Consider the following 22,336-nt stretch of genomic DNA (forward strand, 5'->3'; position numbering starts at 1 on the left):
CAACCTCCCCAGCACCAGCAACCTCCCCAGTACCAGCAACCTCCCCAGCACCAGCAACCTCCCCAGTACCAGCAACCTCCCCAGTACCAGCAACCTCCCCAGTACCTGCAAACTCCCCAGTACCAGCAACCTCCCCAGTACCAGACATCTCCCCACTTCCAGCAACCTGCCCCGTACCAGACATCTCCCCACTTCCAGCAACCTGCCCCGTACCAGACATCTCCCCACTTCCAGCAACCTGCCCCGTACCAAACTCCTTCCCCATACAACTTGCCATCAACATCATCTGCTCCTACAGTCCCTGCCCAACCCTCCACTCCACCACCCACCACCTCTTCTGCTTCCCACATGTCCACCCATTCTGTAGTTTTTTCCACACCTTCACCTCTAACTGTTCCTTCCCCACCACAATCCCAGTCCTCTCTCCACACTCCCAGTGTCGAAGTGTCCCGCAGCCCCTCCAGCAGTATTTCCACCACACACTGCACAGATTTATAATGTGTGTATTTAAATAAAAATGACCAGTTTTATTGTTTCAAAGCTTTATTAAACAAGTTTATTAAAATTTAAAAAAAGTTTACTAAAAAAAACATTTTTCAATAAAAGTTAAATTATTTTACACTGGTTGTCTGTCATTTCTTTCTGCGGCGAAAAAGGTTAAATACAGGGTATTTAAAAGGTGAAATGGTATTCAAAACTAGGTATATAACTGTGGGTAAATTTTAGCTTTTTGCCACAGTTGTGTTCCTGGTTGTGTTTGAAGCAAAGTATTTCACCTAAAAAGTTGTGTTTATTGTTGGTGATTTCCTACCAATGTACACAACTTTTGTTAAAAGGTGAAATACTTTGCATAAAACACAACCAGGTACACACCTGTGGCCTAAAGCTAAAAATAGAGACCATGACAAGATAGCCAACTTTGGTTGGCAAAGGTATATACTGTTGGTACAGAAGGTACACAAGTTTGGTTAGGGCACAAATCTTTCACACTCTGTCATCCTGCCAGTGTACTCTGCCTTGAGGTGACATAAAGTATAGTGCAAAATTGTCCCTCATCACTGAAACCATCACAGAACTTCTAGTGGTAATGTCATGGTAATCTTGCAAGGTGGTTTCTTCAGAGGTGTCCTCAATGGAAATGGGTTCCTTGCAGATAACAAAATTGTGGAGTACCACGCACGCTTTGATCACCTCGTCCACAGTTTCTGTCTTGAGGTTGATCGCAGTCAATAGGACCCGCCATTTGGCTGTCAGAATACCAAAGGTACATTCAACCATTCTTCTTGCTCTTGTGAGGCGGTAATTAAAAATGCGTTTTGGTATTGTCAATCCTCTGCTAGAGTACGGTTTCAAAAGGTGTTCTGACAGCTGGAAGGCTTCATCCCCTACACAGACAAATGGCATAGGTGGACCAGATGTTTGCGGCAGCGGTAGGTGGTGGGAACTGGAAGGTGTTTCCATACAGTTTACGCCCCATGGCAGACAGTTTGAAAACTTGAGAGTCATTGGAGCGGCCATAGGCCCCAATATCAACCGCAATAAATTTGTATTCCGCGTCAGCGATGGCCATGAGGACAATTGAAAAATATTTCTTGTAATTGAAATATTCCGATCCCGATCCAGCTGGCTTTACAATGCGGAAATGTTTCCCGTCCACAGCGCCCAAGCAGTTGGGAAACTGACATATCTGTTGAAACTTGTCAGCAATTTCAATCCACCTCTCTGTTGTGGGCTCTGGTAAAAACTCTTCAGCTAAGGAGTCCCACAGTGCACGGCATGTGTACTTCACAATTCCAGATATGGTGGAAATCCCGAGTCTGTACTGGAAATGCAGTGACGAAAGGGATTCTCCAGTTGCAAGAAATCTGTGGGGAATTAAAAAACAATAAATTAGTTTTAAATCACAGCATTACATACCAAAACTGACCTAACACTTGGAGATACAAATTACCACCAACAAGATTGCAGTGAAAGTGTGCTCTGATGCGATCACATCCAATAAATGTGGCTTACCTTAAAGTCACCATCAGACGCTCTGCGGGTGAAACAGAGAAGCGGCAATAGGTGTTCGCTTTTCTTATGAGGTGTGCAATGCGCTCCACCAAGTAATCAAAATTCTCCATTTTCATCCTAACATATCCAAAAAATGTATCCGGGTTTCGTCGAAGGTCCATGCAGAGTGTAGAATAGACCCCACGCGTCATTCTCTTGGCTGTGATGGGGTGGATCCACAAACGTCGTCTACGATGCCTGATGTGCTGCTGTCTCGCTCTCTCCTTCTCCAGAACAATCACCCTCAAACGATTCGCCTCCGCTATAAAAACCGCCAAATTCTTCAAAATATTTCCAATGACAACATCCATCTTCGAAAGTAACTTGCTCTTCTCTCCAACCTGCACTTTCTCTTCGACAACCTGTCAAAGAAGGGCTGTAGGAACACTCTATATATAGTTTTCCAGTAGCCAATCCCGTTCGGAAGGCCACAAGGGTCAATTTTAAAAACCGGATCCGGCGTAATCCGTCGAAAAACGGATAGAAAAACGGATGAACCAAATGAGACGGATCCGGTTTTGTCTGTCAAGAAAAAGACGGATCCGGCAGAAAACCAGATCCGTCACATCCGGTTTTACTAAACATTTGCCGGATCCGGCGTTCCGGCACGACGCCGGATCGCGCCTGACGCCGAAAACCTGATGTGTGAAAGTAGCCTTAATTAGCCTTAGTTAGCATATTCTATTGCTGGTTTAATGAGCATTACTTTTACCAATGTGATTATTTCTACCCGTTTTTGCTTTTGGCAAGCATGTGTGTTTTTGACAGTGTCTAAGTGTTCCTAATTCAAGTAACTCCTGATAGGATCAAGGTGCGAAAGCAGGCATCTAGGTGCTTTTTCTTTTTGGCTTTTGGACAAAGGCATGAGAATGTTTTGTGGAGCATGGTTTTGTTTCCCTGTTTGTTCTTTTTCTCCAATAGCCTGACAAATGAAAGGTTCCTGTGTTGCAAAATGCACTTTGTCCTGTCTTCAGACATAGAGGAAGACCTTTTTGACTTTCAGTGCTTGTTCTTTATTGCTTGCCATGACCACAGCATTTTTTTTATATTTGAATCGGTTGGTTTCTGTAGTGTAGCGGTTATCACGTTCGCTTTACACGTGTAAAGGTCCCCAGTTCGAAACTGGGCAGAAACACAGCATTCCTCTTGCAAACTAGCGCTTTTGACAATGAGTGCTTGATCTTTAATGCTTGCCATGACCACAGTAAACGCTCTTGTCTGGTTACTGTAGTGTAGTGATTGTCCTGTTTGCCATCCTCCTGAAAGTTCCCTGTTTTGATCCCGGGCAGAAACATGTGGCTTTTCTTTATTTTGATCAAAAACGTATATTGTTGGCTTAATTAGCCTTAGTTAGCATATTCCATTGCTGGTTTAATGAGCATTACTTTTACCAATGTGATTATTTCTACCCGTTTTTGCTTTTGGCAAGCATGTGTGTTTTTGACAGTGTCTAAGTGTTCCTAATTCAAGTAACACCTGATAGGATCAAGGTGCGAAAGCAGGCATCTAGGTGTTTTTTCTTTTTGGCTTTTGGACAAAGGCATGAGAATGTTTTGTGGAGCATGGTTTTGTTTCCCTGTTTGTTCTTTTTCTCCAATAGCCTAACAAATGAAAGGTTCCTGTGTTGCAAAATGCACTTTGTCCTGTCTTCAGACATAGAGGAAGACCTCTTGACTTTGGCTGGCTGTTTTTTTCTTTTTCAAGTTCTTTTCAGCAAGTTTAAGCATCTTTAGCTTTTCATGGAGTTTCTGAAGTGTAGTGGTTGTCACGTTCACCTCACACGCGAACGGTCCCCAGTTCGAAACTGGATAGAAGCATGACATTAGGCGTTGATATTAAAGCTTTTGACGTTGAGTCTTTGTTCTCGATGGCTCATCATGACCACGATAACCTTCCGCAGCCGAATTCTGTAGTGTAGTGGTTATCACGTTCGCCTAACACGCGAAAGGTCCCCAGTTCGAAACTGGATAGAAGCATGACATTAGGCGTTGATATTAAAGCTTTTGACGTTGAGTCTTTGTTCTCGATGGCTCGTCATGACCACAGTAACCTTCCTCAGCCGGTTTCTGTAGTGTAGTGGTTATCACGTTCGCCTAACACGCGAAAGGTCCCCAGTTCGAAACTGGGCAGAAACACGCTGTTACCCTTTGCTATCCAAGCTTTTGACTTTCAGTTCTTGATCTCGATTGCTTGTTGTCACCACAGAATGCACATGCATCCGGTTTCTGTAGTGTAGAGGTTATCACGTTCGACTCAAACGCGAAAGGTCCCCAGTTCGAAAATGGGCAGAAACACAGCTTTTTCTCTTGGAAAACGATCTTTTTGACTTTCAATGCTTGTTCTTTATTGCTTGCCATGACCACAGCATTATTTTTTTGTTTGAATCGGTTGGTTTCTGTAGTGTAGCGGTTATCACGTTTGCTTTACACGCGTAAGGTCCTCAGTTCGAAACTGGGCAGAAACACAGCGTTCCTCTTGCAAACTAGCGCTTTTGACAATGAGTGCTTGATCTTTAATGCTTTTCATGACCACAGTAAACGCTCTTGTCTGGTTACTGTAGTGTAGTGATTGTCCTGTTTGCCATCCTACTGAATGTTCCCTGTTTTGATCCCGATCAGAAACATGTGGCTTTTTTTTATTTTGATCACAAACGTATATTGTTGGCTTAATTAGCCTTAGTTAGCATATTCTATTGCTGGTTTAATGAGCATTACTTTTACCAATGTGATTATTTCTACCCGTTTTTGCTTTTGGCAAGCATGTGTGTTTTTGACAGTGTCTAAGTGTTCCTAATTCAAGTAACACCTGATAGGATCAAGGTGCGAAAGCAGGCATCTAGGTGCTTTTTCTTTTTCGCTTTTGGACAAAGGCATGAGAATGTTTTGTGGAGCATGGTTTTGTTTCCCTGTTTGTTCTTTTTCTCCAATAGCCTGGCAAATGAAAGGTTCCTGTGTTGCAAAATGCACTTTGTCCTGTCTTCAGACATAGAGGAAGACCTCTTGACTTTGGCTGGCTGTTTTTTTCTTTTTCAAGTTCATTTCAGCATGTTTAAACATCTTAAGCTTTGCATCGAGTTTCTCAAGTGTAGTTGTTGTCACGTTCACCTCACACGCGAACGGTCCCCAGTTCGAAACTGGATACAAGCATGACATTAGGCGTTGATATTAAAGCTTTTGACGTTGAGTCTTTGTTCTCGATGGCTCGTCATGACCACAGTAACCTTCCGCAGCTGGTTTCTGTAGTGTAGTGGTTATCACGTTCGCCTAACACGCGAAAGGTCCCCAGTTCGAAACTGGGCAGAAACACGCTGTTACCCTTTGGTATCCAAGCTTTTGACTTTCAGTTCTTGATCTCGATTGCTTGTTGTCACCACAGTAAGCCCTTGCATCCGGTTTCTGTAGTGTAGCCGTTATCACTAGAGTTGAGTGAAACGGGTCGAAAAAATTCAAAAGTCGCCGACTTTTGGCAAAGTCGGGTTTCATGAAACGAAACCCGACCCTAGGATGAGGTCGGCCACGAGGTCGGCGACTTACGCGCCAAAGTCGCGTTTCAAAAGTTTGTTTTGCGCTCTTTTTCAGCCAATCAGGATCCACGGACACTGTGGGCAACGTGATGACCTAGGCACGGGTCACCACCATCTTTCAGAAGGGCATGCAAGTGATTGGCTTGCTTTGGTGGGCGTCACAGGGGGTATAAAAGGGCGTGCACGCCGACCGCCATCTTACTTCTGCCGATCTTAGTATAGGGAGAGGTTGCTGCTGATTCTGTAGGGAGCACGTTAGGCAGGGAAGAAGACAAAAAAACTGCTTCTGCTGCTAGCGATTTGGCCTGCACAACACACGAGTCACTGTGTGTGCAGTGCAAGGGGAGGCTATATTGTGGTGTATCAGTGGTGTTGGTTGTTGGGCTGCCTTTTAAGGCTTCCTGAAACGCTGACATTGCTGTTTACCCACTGCTCCGCAAACTGCTTTTTTAAAAGCAATCCAATCTCCCTTATCCTCTAGTCACTTTTGTCACAGCTGTGCCATCGAGCGTGTCACATAGCGCTCAGATATCATTGGCCTCACACAATCCACAAGTGTCCAGTGTCCAAAAGTGTACGCAGAGATTCAAAATCTCCATTATCCTCTTGTCACTTTGGTCACAGCTGTGCCATCGAGCCTGTGACATAGCGCTCAGATATCAGTGGGCCGCACACTATCCACAAGTGTCCACTGTCCACAAGTGTGTGCAGAAATTCTAAATCTCCCCTGTCCTATAGACACCTTGTACCTTGTTTTACATTACTATATAGTTTGTTGGACTTTGTCTACATTTCTACCAAAAATGAGGAAGGCTGGTGGAAGAGGCCGTGGAATTGGGCGGGGGTTGGCAGCTGGTAATGATGGTGTTGGTGATGGATCTGATGGTAGTGGCAAGAGCAAAATAGGACCAAATGCAGGAGGTGCTGACCCTGCGTCATCGTCTAGATACATAAGGCCTCGAACGCTTAGTTTTCTAGGAGTTGGCATACCGCTTTTAAAGGCAGAGCATCAGGAAAAAGTTTTGTCTTACATTGCTGACTCAGCCTCCAGCTCTATCGCCTCCTCTTCTTCAGTTGTAAAAAGTAAAAGCACTGAGTCGTCATTGGAGGCTCATGTTCATGAACCACACCTTTCCTTGTGTCCTTCACCCCAACCAAGATTGAAGGATGACGCAGGCCATACTACTGATTACTCCATGGAGCTGTTTTCACATACCATGCCTGGATTATCAAGTCAAATGGTGAATTACCCAGGCCAAGATGAATCTGACATGGAGTGCACTGATGCACAGCCACTGATGGATAATTCTGCTGGTACATTCACTCAGAGCACTACATTGTCCTCGCAGTGTACAGAGCCAGATTTTGACCCTGATGAGACTCAGGTGCCCCTTCCCGCACACTATACCACCATACACAGTGACACAGAGAAAGGTGGACATGACATAGAAGAGGAGGTGATGGATGACCCAGTTGTTGACCCAGATTGGCATCCATTGGGGGAAGAGGGTGCTGCTTCCAATAGCTCAGATGAGGAGCATCCACAGCAGACATCGACATCGCAACAGCTGTTATCTGGCATGCCCGGAGCACTCCAAAGACAGGTTCCAAACATCAAAAGAGTTGCTGGACAGCTTGTCCAGAGGGTCAAAAGATCACAGCGTGCTAGGCCGCAAAATGTCTGCCAAAGTAGGAAGAGTGCAGTGTGGCACTTTTTTGAACAAAATCCTCATGATCAGGCCAAGGTTATCTGTAAGAAGTGCACAAAGACCTTTAGCCGAGGGAAAAATCTGAAAAATTTGAATACCAGTTGCATGCTTAGACATTTAACCAGCATGCACTTGCAAGCGTGGACACAACACCAAACCTCAAGTGCCACATGTGCAACTGATCACAACGAAGGTAGTCAGCAACGCTACATTGTTTCCCCCACTGTAAGCCCACCGGTTAGCACAGCAGCAAATGTTGAGGTGTCGTTGCAAGGCCACAGCAGTCAGGGAATCCCACTGTTATATCAACGAAAGACTGATTCTAGGCCATCAGAAAGAACACCAACTCCATCACCATCATCAACCCTCTCTCAGTCCGCCCTGTCCACCGCTACTTCCACCATATGCAGCTCTCAAGTCCAGCTCACCCTCCCAGACACTATGAGTAGGTCAAGAAAGTACTCAGTCTCTCATCCGCGTACACTGGGTTTGAACGCCCACATTGCCAAACTAATCTCGTTTGAGATGATGCCCTTTCGGTTGGTGGAAAGCACAGCTTTCCGCGAACTCATGGCCTATGCAGTACCACGCTATGACCTACCCAGTCGCCACTTCTTCTCTCGCAAAGCCATCCCAGCCCTCCACCATCATGTGAAAGACCGCATTGTCCATGCACTCAAGCAGTCAGTGAGCGGAAAGGTGCACCTCACAACTGATGCATGGTCCAGTCGGCATGGCCAGGGCCGTTACGTGTCCATCACTGTGCACTGGGTTAATGTGGTGGATGCAGGGTCCACAGGGGACAGCGGTGGTGGGACAGTGCTGCCTAGCCCACGGTATAGGAAACAGTTGGCTGTAGGCGTTCGACCCTCCTCCTCCTCCTCCTCCAGAAGCGAAAGCTCGTCCACAGAGCGCAGTCGTACGAGCACTCCATCTGCAGCTGCCACTGTTGCACACGATGTGTCCCCCTATCGAGCAGCTAGTGGAAAGCGTCAGCAGGCTGTGTTGCAGATGATGTGTTTGGGCGACAGACACACCGCCGAGGTGCTGGCCGAGTACTTGAAGCGACAAACTGAGTCATGGCTGGGCAGTGTACATCTTGAGGCAGGCAAGGTAGTTATTGATAACGGCCGTAATTTTGTGGCAGCCATAGCCCTTTCAAAACTCAGCCACATACCTTGCTTGGCTCACACCTTGAACCTGGTGGTACAGTGCTTCCTCAAAAATTATCCGGAGTTAACAGCCCTGCTCCAGAAGGTGCGAAGACTGTGCGCGCACATCCGCCGGTCGCCTGTACACTCCGTTCGTATGCAGAAGCTGCAGCGATTGCTCCACCTTCCCAACCACCGCCTCATTATCGACATTGCAACAAGGTGGAACTCCACCCTGCACATGGTGGAGTGGCTGTGCGAGCAGAGGCAGGCCATAATGCATTTGTGGGAGGATACACGGCCAGGCACTTTGAGAGCAGACATGGAGTTGACAGGCGTGCAGTGGTCGAAGCTGAAAGACCTTTGTAAAGTCCTTCAGTGTTTTGAGGAATGCACACGGCTGGTAAGCGCAGACGACGCCATCCTAAGCATGAGCATCCCACTTATGCGTCTGCTCATGCAAACTTTGATGCACCTTAAGGAGCAGGCGTCTGCAGCCAATGTTGATGAGGAGGAAGAGGAGGAGGGAATCCTTGATGACATTCAGCCATTGTCTGCTCAGGGACCTCTCCTGGACGAGGTGGAGGAAGAAGAGGAGGAGGAGGAGGAGGATGATGGGGATGATTACTTAGGGGAGGAGGATGCATCTCGTGGGGCAAGTGAAAATGTTGGCGTGGCAAGGTCTGGTACAGGGTTTGTGCGTGACTGGAGGGATGTGGATTTGCCAGAAAGTGCTCCTCCACCCAGCACTCGCAGTGCATCATTGACACCGGGAACATTGGCCCACATGTCAGATTATGCCTTGCGGATCCTAAAAAGGGACCCCCCGCATTGCCAAATGATGAACGATGACGACTACTGGTTGGCCAGCATCCTGGATCCACGCTATAAAGGCAAATTACAAAACATCATGCCACAGGAGAACCTTGACCTAATATTGGCTAATAAACAAGCAACTCTGGTAAATCGGTTGCTTGAGGCATTCCCAGCACACAGCAGCGGTGATGGTTCTCACACGAGCCGTACGGGCCGGGGGCAGCTTGGCAGAGGTGTTCGTGGTGCACACAGCAAAAGTGGCGTTGGAGACAGGGGTTTCATGACAATGTTGTGGACTGATTTTTCAAATACCGTTCACACAACTGGTAATACTGCATCGATGGAAAGTGACAGGAGACAGCAGTTGTCAACTATGGTTACAAACTACTTTTCCTCCCATATCGATGTTCTCCCACACAGGTCATTCCCCTTTGACTATTGGGCCGCTAAACTGGACACCTGGCCTGAATTGGCCCAATATGCCTTACAGGAGCTCGCTTGCCCAGCTGCAAGTGTGCTATCGGAAAGAGTCTTCAGTGCAGCTGGATCAATCCTGACAGAAAAAAGGACCCGTCTGTCAATCCAAAATGTGGATGATCTAGCCTGCATTAACATGAACCACGCATGGGTTTCCAAGGATTTTGTCCCACCTTCCCCTGATGACACATAGGGTGACAGAAAAATGGCTTGCTTTGGTCCACCTCTTCCTGGTACTTCACCTATTTCGCCTTTTGCATCAGTTGAATGTCCAACATCAACATATGCCACTTTCTAAAACTCCCTAACTGTGCTGCCTCCCCCCTATGGCCGGGGTCACCACCTAGCGCACGACACCGTGCGAGTGCCGTTGCCCTGGACAGGTGGGTAGGCCGACTCTTGGGCGCGGGCACTGGCACAGGGTCCCTCATAGTGCAATCAAGTGTCTCTGACGGTGGTGGTGCACACCCGCCGTCAGACACACCGCTGTACTATGAGGGGCCCAGTGCCAGTACCGACGCCCACGAGTGGGCCCCCCTTGCTTGGCAAGGGCCCCAGCATTTGCAATCTTTACCTCTCCCTGCTCCTCCGCTGTGTAATCTGGGCCGTCAAATCCATACTGTGCCTGACACCGTCTGAGCCTGCCTCCTGAGACATATATTTTGAATGTGTACGCTATCCATACTTGTTATCCAGGGATACGGTACCCTTTCTAACCTTTGTCCAATGACGTGCAATCCATACTGGGCCTAACACCGTCTGAGCCTGCCTCATGCTGTATAGACATATATTTTGAATGTGTACGCTATCCATACATGTTATCCGGGGATAAGGTACCCCTTCTAACCTTTGTGCAATGACGTGCAATCCATACTGGGCCTAACACCGTCTGAGCCTGCCTCATGCTGTATAGACATATATTTTGAATGTGTACGCTATCCATACATGTTATCCAGGGATACGGTACCCTTTCTAACCTTTGTGCAATCACGTGCAATCCATACTGGGCCTAACACCGTCTGAGCCTGCCTCATGCTGTATAGACATATATTTTGAATGTGTACGCTATCCATACATGTTATCCGGGGATACGGTACCCCTTCTAACCTTTGTGCAATGACGTGCAATCCATACTGGGCCTAACACCGTCTGAGCCTGCCTCATGCTGTATAGACATATATTTTGAATGTGTACGCTATCCATACATGTTATCCGGGGATACGGTACCCCTTCTAACCTTTGTGCAATGACGTGCAATCCATACTGGGCCTAACACGGTCTGAGCCTGCCTTATGCTGTATAGACATATATTTTGAATGTGTACGCTATCCATACATGTTATCCGGGGATACGGTACCCCTTCTAACCTTTGTGCAATGACGTGCAATCCATACAGGGCCTAACACCGTCTGAGCCTGCCTCATGCTGTATAGACATATATTTTGAATGTGTACGCTATCCATACATGTTATCCGGGGATACGGTACCCCTTCTAACCTTTGTGCAATGACGTGCAATCCATACTGGGCCTAACACCGTCTGAGCCTGCCTCATGCTGTATAGACATATATTTTGAATGTGTACGCTATCCATACATGTTATCCGGGGATACGGTACCCCTTCTAACCTTTGTGCAATGACGTGCAATCCATACTGGGCCTAACACCATCTGAGCCTGCCTCATGCTGTATAGACATATATTTTGAATGTGTACGCTATCCATACATGTTATCCGGGGATACGGTACCCTTTCTAACCTTTGTGCAATGACGTGCAATCCATACTGGGCCTAACACCGTCTGAGCCTGCCTCATGCTGTATAGACATATATTTTGAATGTGTACGCTATCCATACATGTTATCCGGGGATACGGTACCCCTTCTAACCTTTGTGCAATGACGTGCAATCCATACTGGGCCTAACACCGTCTGAGCCTGCCTCATGCTGTATAGACATATATTTTGAATGTGTACGCTATCCATACATGTTATCCGGGGATACGGTACCCCTACTAACCTTTGTGCAATGACGTGCAAACCATACTGGCCCTAACACCGTCTGAGCCTGCCTCATGCTGTATAGACATATATTTTGAATGTGTACGCTATCCATACATGTTATCCAGGGATACGGTACCCTTTCTAACCTTTGTGCAATCACGTGCAATCCATACTGGGCGTGAGAACGGCTGGCGAGCTGTTAAGCAAGCTACAGCACCTGTCCAGACAAGTACAGGGATTCCCTAGCGAGGAGACTTATTTGATTGTTTTCTATGTTGGGACAGCAATTTTTGGGGCGCACTATACTCTGGAGAATGATAGATGGGGCCCACCATACACTGGAACATTCCAAAGGTGGACATCAGACACTGGAGCAGCATTTACAGGGCCCATTATACACTAGAGCATTAGAAATGGGGCCCATTATGTTTGGAGCATTATTTGGGCCCATAAGACAGTGGAGCTTCATCCATGGGGACCAACATATACTGTAGCATTATGTGGAGCTCATCATATACTGTTTCAAACATTATATGGGACCAATGATTTTGTATGGAGAAATAGATGGGCCTCGTCATGAGATGTAAAAAGTGAGGTATTTTTCATTGTACTATACCGCTATTTCTCTGCCGTATCGGAGCATGATGAGTTGTGGTATGTGTTAAAGGGGCGCTCTTTCGCCCAGGGCACATGAAAACCTGCAGCCAGCCCTCCCCCCCCACAAATTTAGCCAAATAACCCCCATTTTTCAGTGCGTAACTTGTATTATGAAGTTAATTAAGGTTGACAAGCTTAAGTAAGAAGAATTGATGCTTTTGGCATTGAAATGGGCACTGTAGGTGTGTTTCCTGTCCTCCTCTCACTGCCGACTTTTATTCCCCATTGACTTACATTGGGATTCGTGTTTTGGAACGACCCCGACTTCCCTATAATCGGACGATCTTGCTCGACCCGACTTTTGGAAAAGTCGGGTTTCACGAAACGAAACGCGACCCTAAAAAAACAAAAGTCGCTCAGCTCTAGTGACAACCACTACACTTCAGAAACTCCATGCAAAGATAAAGATGTTTAAACATGCTGAAATGAACTTGAAAAAGAAAAAAACATCCAGCCAAAGTCAAGAGGTCTTCCTCTATGTCTGAAGACAGGACAAAGTGCATTTTGCAACACAGGAACCTTTCATTTGTCAGGCTATTGGAAAAAAGAACAAACAGGGAAACAAAACCATGCTCCACAAAACATTCTCATGCCTTTGTCCAAAAGCCAAAAAGAAAAAGCACCTAGATGCCTGCTTTCGCACCTTGATCCTATCAGGTGTTACTTGAATTAGGAACACTTAGACACTGTCAAAAACACACATGCTTGCCAAAAGCAAAAACGGGTAGAAATAATCACATTGGTAAAAGTAATGCTCATTAAACCAGCAATAGAATATGCTAACTAAGGCTAATTAAGCCAACAATAAACGTTTGTTATCAAAATAAAGAAAAGCCACATGTTTCTGCCCGGGATCAAAACAGGGAACTTTCAGGAGGATGGCAAACAGGACAATCACTACACTACAGTAACCAGACAAGAGCATTTACTGTGGTCATGGCAAGCATTAAAGATCAAGCACTCATTGTCAAAAGCGCTAGTTTGCAAGAGAAACGCTGTGTTTCTGCCCAGTTTCGAACTGAGGACCTTTCGCATGTAAAGCGAACGTGATAACCGCTACACTACAGAAGGCAACCGATTCAAACAAACAATTCAAACAAACAAAAAATGCTGTGGTCATGGCAAGCAATAAAGAACAAGCACTGAAAGTCAAAAAGATCGTTTTCCAAGAGAAAAAGCTGTGTTTCTGCCCAGTTTCGAACTGGGGACCTTTTACGTGTGAGACGAACGTGATAACGGCTACACTACAGAAACCGGATGCAAGCGCTTACTGTGGTGACAACAAGCAATCGAGATCAAGAACTGAAAGTCAAAAGCTTGGATACCAAAGGGTAAGGCTGGTTTCACATTTGCGTTTTTTTGCGCTGGGAAAAAAACGCATACCTGCGCATGCGTTTTTTCCCCTATATTTAGCATGGGTGCGCATACCTGCGCGCTGGTAAGCGCACGTATGCGATTTTCATGCGCTGCGTTTTTTTGGGGTGTGCGTTTGTATTTTCCAGACGTAGCATGTTGCATTTTTTGTCCCTGCAAAAAAGCGCATTCGCACGTATGCGCACGTTTTGCGCTAAAAATGGCCATTATAGCCTATGGATGCGCATACGTGCGCACTGGCATGCGCATGTAAGCGTTTTTTTAGCGCTGCGTTTTTTTGGTAGTGTCCACTTGTTGTACTAGTTATAATCTTCTAAAGTCAAAAAAAAAAAGTCTATATAAAGGAGGTGCCTGCCAAAACTCTGCCACTACTACACTGACAGATTGGAGAGCAGACAGTCAACAAGGAACCCATCTGATCAGCGAAGAATGTGAGTATATTACATTATATGCCTGTCCTTTTAAATTATGTATGTACTAATGATTTTTATTATTTTTACATGCAGTATGTCTTCAGAATCCGAGTATTCCCCATCGCGGCAGGAATTGGCGCAAGCAGACCGTGAGGTGATTATTTTCGTGCATCTGGTAAGTATATCTGCTGCTTCTCCAAATCTCTTACGTTTTTTTCTACTTTTTTAAGACATCGTCATCATCATCATCTTCTGCGGACGGGACTAGTGAGGGCGAAGAGCAGGAGCAGCGAAGCCAAGTCCCGGTGGTGATACGGAATGTATGTATCAAATGATTTGTAATGTTCTTTATTTTTTATCTTCTATTTTTACTCTTTTTTATGTTTCTTTTTTTGTAACTTTTTATTCAATTTAAATTTGATTATTCTAATGAATGTGTTTTGTCTTGGTTCCACAACGGGATGAAGACGTCTACCTGGATAATGAGCAGCTCATCAGCCTGGTCCAGGAGCGTTCGCCGTTGTGGGACAGCCGTGACCGGCTGCACAAGGACATTGTGGTGACCCGGCGGCTATGGAATGAGGTGGCCGCAGCGTTGATGGATGGCTGGGACAGCGCCACAGCATCCTCCAAAAAGGCGTTTAGTGAGTATTTCCCTGCTCTGTATTGTGCCGCAGTGACTGTTGTCCTTGATGGCACTGTTGGGTTTCGTGCTAGGTGTATTCTAGCAGGAAACCCAACAGTGTCATTGGGGTCTACAGTGACTGCTTTGAGTATTGTATTGCTACATTGTGCCGCAGTGACTGTTGTCCTTGACGGCACTGTTTGGTTTCGTGCTAGGTGTATTCTAGCAGGAAACCCAACTGTGTCATCGGGGTCTACAGTGACTGCTTTGAGTATTGTATTGCTACATTGTGCCGCAGTGACTGTTGTCCTTGACGGCACTGTTGGGTTTCGTGCTAGGTGTATTCTAGCAGGAAACCCAACAGTGTCATCGGAGTCTACAGTGACTGCTTTGAGTATTGTATTGCTACATTGTGCCGCAGTGACTGTTGTCCTTGACGGCACTGTTGGGTTTCGTGCTAGGTGTATTCTAGCAGGAAACCCAACAGTGTCATCGGGGTCTACAGTGACTGCTTTGAGTATTGTATTGCTACATTGTGCCGCAGTGACTGTTGTCCTTGACGGCACTGTTGGGTTTCGTGCTAGGTGTATTCTAGCAGGAAACCCAACAGTGTCATCGGGGTCTACAGTGACTGCTTTGAGTATTGTATTGCTACATTGTGCCGCAGTGACTGTTGTCCTTGACGGCACTGTTGGGTTTCGTGCTAGGTGTATTCTAGCAGGAAACCCAACAGTGTCATCGGGGTCTACAGTGACTGCTTTGAGTATTGTATTGCTACATTGTGCCGCAGTGACTGTTGTCCTTGACGGCACTGTTGGGTTTCGTGCTAGGTGTATTCTAGCAGGAAACCCAACAGTGTCATCGGAGTCTACAGTGACTGCTTTGAGTATTGTATTGCTACATTGTGCCGCAGTGACTGTTGTCCTTGACGGCACTGTTGGGTTTCGTGCTAGGTGTATTCTAGCAGGAAACCCAACAGTGTCATCGGGGTCTACAGTGACTGCTTTGAGTATTGTATTGCTACATTGTGCCGCAGTGACTGTTGTCCTTGACGGCACTGTTGGGTTTCGTGCTAGGTGTATTCTAGCAGGAAACCCTACAGTGTCATCGGGGTCTACAGTGACTGCTTTGAGTATTGTATTGCTACATTGTGCCGCAGTGACTGTTGTCCTTGACGGCACTGTTGGGTTTCGTGGTAGGTGTATTCTAGCAGGAAACCCAACAGTGTCATCGGGGTCTACAGTGATTGCTTTGAGTATTGTATTGCTACATTGTGCCGCAGTGACTGTTGTCCTTGACGGCACTGTTGGGTTTCGTGCTAGGTGTATTCTAGCAGGAAACCCAACAGTGTCATCGGGGTCTACAGTGACCGCTTTGAGTATTGTATTGCTACATTGTGCCGCAGTGACTGTTGTCCTTGACGGCACTGTTGGGTTTCGTGCTAGGTGTATTCTAGCAGGAAACCCAACAGTGTCATCGGAGTCTACAGTGACTGCTTTGAGTATTGTATTGCTACATTGTGCCGCAGTGACTGTTGTCCTTGACGGCACTGTTGGGTTTCGTGCTAGGTGTATTCTAGCAGGAAACCCAACAGTGTCATCGGGGTCTACAGTGACTGCTTTGAGTATTGTATTGCTACATTGTGCCGCAGTGACTGTTGTCCTTGACGGCACTGTTGGGTTTCGTGCTAGGTGTATTCTAGCAGGAAACCCTACAGTGTCATCGGGGTCTACAGTGACTGCTTTGAGTATTGTATTGCTACATTGTGCCGCAGTGACTGTTGTCCTTGACGGCACTGTTGGGTTTCGTGGTAGGTGTATTCTAGCAGGAAACCCAACAGTGTCATCGGGGTCTACAGTGATTGCTTTGAGTATTGTATTGCTACATTGTGCCGCAGTGACTGTTGTCCTTGACGGCACTGTTGGGTTTCGTGCTAGGTGTATTCTAGCAGGAAACCCAACAGTGTCATCGGGGTCTACAGTGACCGCTTTGAGTATTGTATTGCTACATTGTGCCGCAGTGACTGTTGTCCTTGACGGCACTGTTGGGTTTCGTGCTAGGTGTATTCTAGCAGGAAACCCAACAGTGTCATCGGGGTCTACAGTGACTGCTTTGAGTATTGTATTGCTATATTGTGCCGCAGTGACTGTTGTCCTTGACGGCACTGTTTTTTTTTTAACAACAGTGGACAAAGTACGAACACGTTGGCGTTCGATCAAGGACCGCTTCAACAGTGATGTTCGTGCTGAGGGCCAGGTTCGCAGTGGAGCTGCGTCAAGGACCAGAACTAGATACCGTCACTATCACGCGTTGCAGTTCCTAAGACCGGTCCTTGCCACGAGATCGTAAGTATTATAAATTTTGGGTTTTTATTTTTATTAATCTGTGTTTTTCTAATCCACAGCTGATGCTTCTTGTAAAGGCATGGTAGTAATGATTTTCCTTTATTCCACAGCACCTGGAGAAGCACCCTGCAACCTGGCCCTGGAGCGGTCCTTCCTCGGATGTCCTCTGACCCGTCCCAGCCATCCGACAGCCAGGAAGCACCTTGCAGGTCAGCCACACACACAGCTGGTGACCAGGAAGCTGGGCCATCAGGTGTTCCCCTGTCCCAGGTCTCTGCCACTGGTTATGCGGGCACTACCCGCCAGCGGCAGAGGGCCTTGGACAGGAATGTCTTGCCCGAGTTTATGCATTTGAGCGAGGCCTTTAATTCCAGCCTCAAGTCAATGTCCGACAGAGTTGAAAGCGGTTTTGCACTCATGGAACGTGGTTTTAACCACTTTGAACACCGCTTCAATTCTGTAGAACAGCGCCTTGACCGTCTGGAGGCCGACCTCAACAGACCAGCACACCATTTTTTTAGTAAGATTGAAAAGGGCATGGCGGAACACCTTAGTCCTGAGCAACAGCTGAATGTGCTGCAGGCCTGCAACAATGCTTTCTTGCAGGCTATGCAGCATAATCGGTACAGTCAGCAGTCAGTGGTGTCATTTCCACCTGTGCCACCATTGACTCGCTTCACCTCACTACCGACTTGTGCTGCATACCACTGCACGGACACCTCTATTCAAAGCCAGGACACCCACCGTTACACCACCACAAGTCTGAGTGCAGCTGGTCACTTCACCGACACCACCATGGCAAGCGCTGCTCCTGTCTGGAGCACCACCGCCACTCCCATGCATGCGTGGAGCTCAGCCACCACTAGGCAAACATGGAACAGCCCTGCCGCTACAACAACATGTAGTAGCCCTGCCACCACCACTCTGCAAACCTGGACCATCACTGCCGCCACCAGTCCTCCTGCAAGGACGAGCACTGCCAACGAAGAGCAGCAGCAGCAGCCACCTCAGCAGCAGCAGCCACCTCAGCAGCAGCAGCAACCACCTCAGCAGCAGCCACCACAGCAGCAGCAGCAGCCACCACCGCAGCAGCCGCCACCTCAGCAGCAGCAGCAGCCACCTCAGCAGCAGCAGCCACACCAGCATCAGCAGCCACCTCAGCAGCAGCAGCCACCTCAGCAGCAGCAGCCACACCAGCAGCAGCAGCCACCTCAGCAGCAGCCGCCACCTCAGCAGCAGCCGCCACCTCAGCAGCAGCAGCAGCCACACCAGCAGACGGGGGACCTACACTCAATATTTGCCCCTAGTTCAAGGCGAAATCTATCAAGGCGGGCATTGGGCCAAAGTCGTTCCAGGCACACAAGCCTACGGCGACATGCCATTACAACTAATGTACCTGACCAGATTTCCTCTCCTCCAAGTGTTCCTAGTTTAATTCCCTTAACTGGACTACCTTCCCCCACAAGTTTTGTTGCCCCTTCCCCTCAAACACCGTCTTCAACTTCAAGTGTTGCATATTCCCTGCACACCCCCAAATTGAAACCATCTGCCCCCAAACGCCGTAAAAAATAATTTTTTGGTTTACTTTTTTTGATTAAAAATAAATTTACATTTGTGGTTCACCATTAAAAAGTTTCATTAATGTTGTTTGCGCCGGTCACACACACTGATGGGTAAATACATGTTAAAAACCAACCCAAGGCCTAGTATAGTCATATGTGAAATACCACGGCCTAGTATAGTCATACCAAGGCCTAGTGTAATAACTCTAGTTTTACCAACTTGGATCTGGTTTCATGAAAAACAAACTGTTGAAACTTGTCTAAAAAATAAGTTTCTTTCTAGTTTCACCAGTTTGTTTTTTGTGAAACAAGATGCTAGTTGTTAAAAATCGAGTTATTACAGTAGGCCTTGGTATGACTATACTAGGCCGTGGTATTTCACATATTACTATACTACTAGCCCCAAGGCCTACTATACTCATATTTGAAATACCACGGCCTAGTGTAGTCATTCCAAGGCCTAGTGTAATAACTCTAGTTTTACCAACTAGAATCTGGTTTCATGAAAAACAAACTGTTGAAACTTGTCAAGTTTCACCAGTTTGTTTTTCGTGAAACAAGATCCTAGTTGGTAAAAATCGAGTAGGCCTTGGTATGACTATACTAGGCCGTGGTATTTCACATATGACTATACTAGTAGGCCCAAGGCCTACTATACTCATATTTGAAATACCACGGCCTAGTATAGTTATTCCAAGGCCTAGTGTAATAACTTGTAAGTTGGAATGGAGCAGATTACATTCATCCACTCAATGCTGACTTGTATTCGCCATTGACTTTCATTGGGGTTGGGTTTTGAGGGTTGTGTTTTGAGAAAATCACATACTTTTTTTTCAACTAGTTGCACAATTTTCTCTTGAAAAAATTTGGTTTCCTGATTCATGGCCTGCAGCTTTGCTCGTTCCAATATATTTCACGCAGACTAGCAATGCTGCATTTTAACTCGTATGTGTATTTACCTGCCCAGGTGTGTGAACATCAAAAAATTCAGTTATACATGGGAAGTTTTTTATTTAATTGGAGTTTAAAAAATATAGTGCACTCAGTAATGGTATCAAATAAGGTTTTTTATTACCATAAACAAACAAAAACATTACACCATTTCATCTTGCCAGTGCACCCGTCCTACATCAGAAATAAAGTAGGCCGCAAATTGGTCCCTCATTTGGCCAACTTCAACGGATGACCTGAGAGTGTGCTGAGTGAATTCAGGCAATGGGTTAGGAGCATCATCGTCCAGTTCAAAGGTCGGGTGCTCTTTAGCCATCACAAAGTTATGTAGAACCACACAGGCCTTCACCACCTCATCGACTGTTTCAAGTTTAAGATTAATGGCCGTGCCCAGAATTCGCCATCTGGAGACAAGAATCCCAAAAGCACACTCGACAGTTCTTCTGGCCCTGGTCAGCCTGTAATTAAATATTTTTTTGGTGTGGTCCAAGTCACGGCTGGAGTAGGGTTTCAGTAAGTTTCCGCACATTTGAAAAGCCTCATCGCCAACCATTACAAAGGGCAGTGGCGGAGCTTCGGTGTGAGGAAGAGGCCGTGGCATAGGGAAATTAAATTGGTTGCCATACAACCTCCGGCCCATGTCTGAGTTTTTAAAAGCCTGTGAGTCATTACCACAGCCAAATGCTCCAATGTCCACTGCTACAAACATACATCCGGCATCCGCAATCGCCATGAGTACTATTGAAAAGTACTTTTTGTAATTATAGTACTCAGATCCCATTCTTTGGGGTTTGATGATCCGTATGTGTTTACCATCAACAGCTCCCAAACAGTTGGGAAAATTGCATACTGTCCAGAATTTGTCAGCAATTTCCATCCACTTTTCAGCGGTGGGCAGGGGCATAAATTCTGGACAAAGAACATTCCAGAGAGCCCGGCAGGTGTCAGCAACAATTCCAGACAAGGTAGAGATTCCAATACGGTACTGGAAGTGTAGTAAAGATAGGGTTTCTCCAGTCGCCAGGAATCTGTGAACAGACAAAGAAGTAAAATTAATATTTATGTATATTATTTTAAAAAACTATAAAATAAAATATTAGTACATTCACGAAAACTAATTACCCAAGGTTTTGAATACTAAATTTAAAAAAAAACCATCAGACCGCACCCCTTGGTTTTTAAAACATACCGTAATGTCACCAGTAGCCGTTCCTCAGGAGGAATCGCACGACGGAGCTGTGTGTCCTGTCTCTGGATGGATTGTTGGACACGAGCAAGCAAATCCATGAAACTTTCGTGGGACATCCGGATATAATCTGTAAATTTCTCCGGGTTTGCCTGTAGCTCGCTGTAGAGGGTGTGGTATGCCCCACGGCTCTCCCGGAGTTCAACAATCGGATGTATCCACATACGCCGCCGTCTTCGCTGCCTCTCTCTCTTCCTTTGTTCATGGCAAGCAACTGCATACGCCTGAGCCATCGCGATGTCCAAATCCAAGTTGAAGTGAAAACTCTTCCAGCGCAGATCCATGGTCACGAGAAGAATCAAGCAAATGTGAAGAATACTGTAGACAGGGTCTATATATTAACATACCACACCCACAATGCAGTCCCATTGGTCTTGTGTGTTGTTGATTGGTTGTTTTTTCTGTTTTGTGGGGTTTTTACAAAATCTGTAAAAAAACGCAAACGCACAAAAAACGCATACAAACGCGCAAAAACGCTGCGTTTTTTTCCTGCATGCGCATAAAAATGCTTGAAAAAAACGCAGCGTTTGTATGCATTTTTTTAATGCGTTTTTTTGCGGGAAAAACGCGCTGCAAAAAGAAGCAAGTGTGAAACTAGCCTAACAGCGTGTTTCTGCCCAGTTTCTAACTGGGGACCTTTCGCGTGTTAGGCGAACGTGATAACCACTACACTACAGGAACCTGCTGTGGAAGGTTACTGTGGTCATGATGAGCCATCGAGAACAAAGACTTAACGTCAAAAGCTTTAATATCAACGCCTAATGTCATGCTTCTATCCAGTTTCGAACTGGTGACCGTTCGCGTGTGAGGTGAACGTGACAACCATTATACTTCAGAAACTCCATGCAAAGCTAAAGATGTTTAAACATGCTGAAATGAACTTGAAAAAGAAAAAAAAACAGCCAGCCAAAGTCAAGAGGTCTTCCTCTATGTCTGAAGACAGGACAAAGTGCAGTTTGCTACACAGGAACCTTTCATTTGTCAGGCTATTGGAGAAAAAGAACAAACAGCGAAACAAAACCATGCTCCACAAAACATTCTCATGCCTTTGTCCAAAAGCCAAAAAGAAAAAGCACCTAGATGCCTGCTTTCGCACCTTGATCCTATCAGGTGTTACTTGAATTAGGAACACTTAGACACTGTCAAAAACACACATGCTTGCCAAAAGCAAAAACGGGTAGAAATAATCACATTGGTAAAAGTAATGCTCATTAAACCAGCAATAGAATATGATAACTAAGGCTAATTAAGCCAACAATATACGTTTGTGATCAAAATAAAGAAAAGCCACATGTTTCTGCCCGGGATCAAAACAGGGAACTTTCAGGAGGATGGCAAACAGGACAATCACTACACTACAGTAACCAGGCAAGAGCGTTTACTGTGGTCATAGAAAGCATTAAAGATCAAGCACTCATTGTCAAAAGTGCTAGT

At 46.1% G+C, this 22,336-nt stretch overlaps 3 non-coding genes across 3 annotated transcripts; all 3 read left to right on the forward strand.

Moving 5' to 3' along the window:
* Positions 1 to 3,113: 3,113 nt before the first annotated feature.
* On the forward strand, positions 3,114 to 3,187 carry TRNAV-UAC (transfer RNA valine (anticodon UAC)). Its single transcript has one exon. It is a non-coding gene; the product is annotated as a tRNA-Val (tRNA).
* Positions 3,188 to 4,114: 927 nt separating this feature from the next.
* Positions 4,115 to 4,187, forward strand: TRNAV-AAC (transfer RNA valine (anticodon AAC)). The gene has a single exon. It is a non-coding gene; the product is annotated as a tRNA-Val (tRNA).
* Positions 4,188 to 5,284: 1,097 nt separating this feature from the next.
* On the forward strand, positions 5,285 to 5,357 carry TRNAV-AAC (transfer RNA valine (anticodon AAC)). Its single transcript has one exon. It is a non-coding gene; the product is annotated as a tRNA-Val (tRNA).
* Positions 5,358 to 22,336: the final 16,979 nt, after the last annotated feature.

The sequence above is a fragment of the Dendrobates tinctorius genome, unplaced genomic scaffold (assembly GCF_039654945.1).
Source record: "Dendrobates tinctorius isolate UK_male_01 unplaced genomic scaffold, ASM3965494v1 ptg000432c, whole genome shotgun sequence".
Taxonomy (NCBI): Eukaryota; Metazoa; Chordata; class Amphibia; order Anura; family Dendrobatidae; genus Dendrobates; species Dendrobates tinctorius.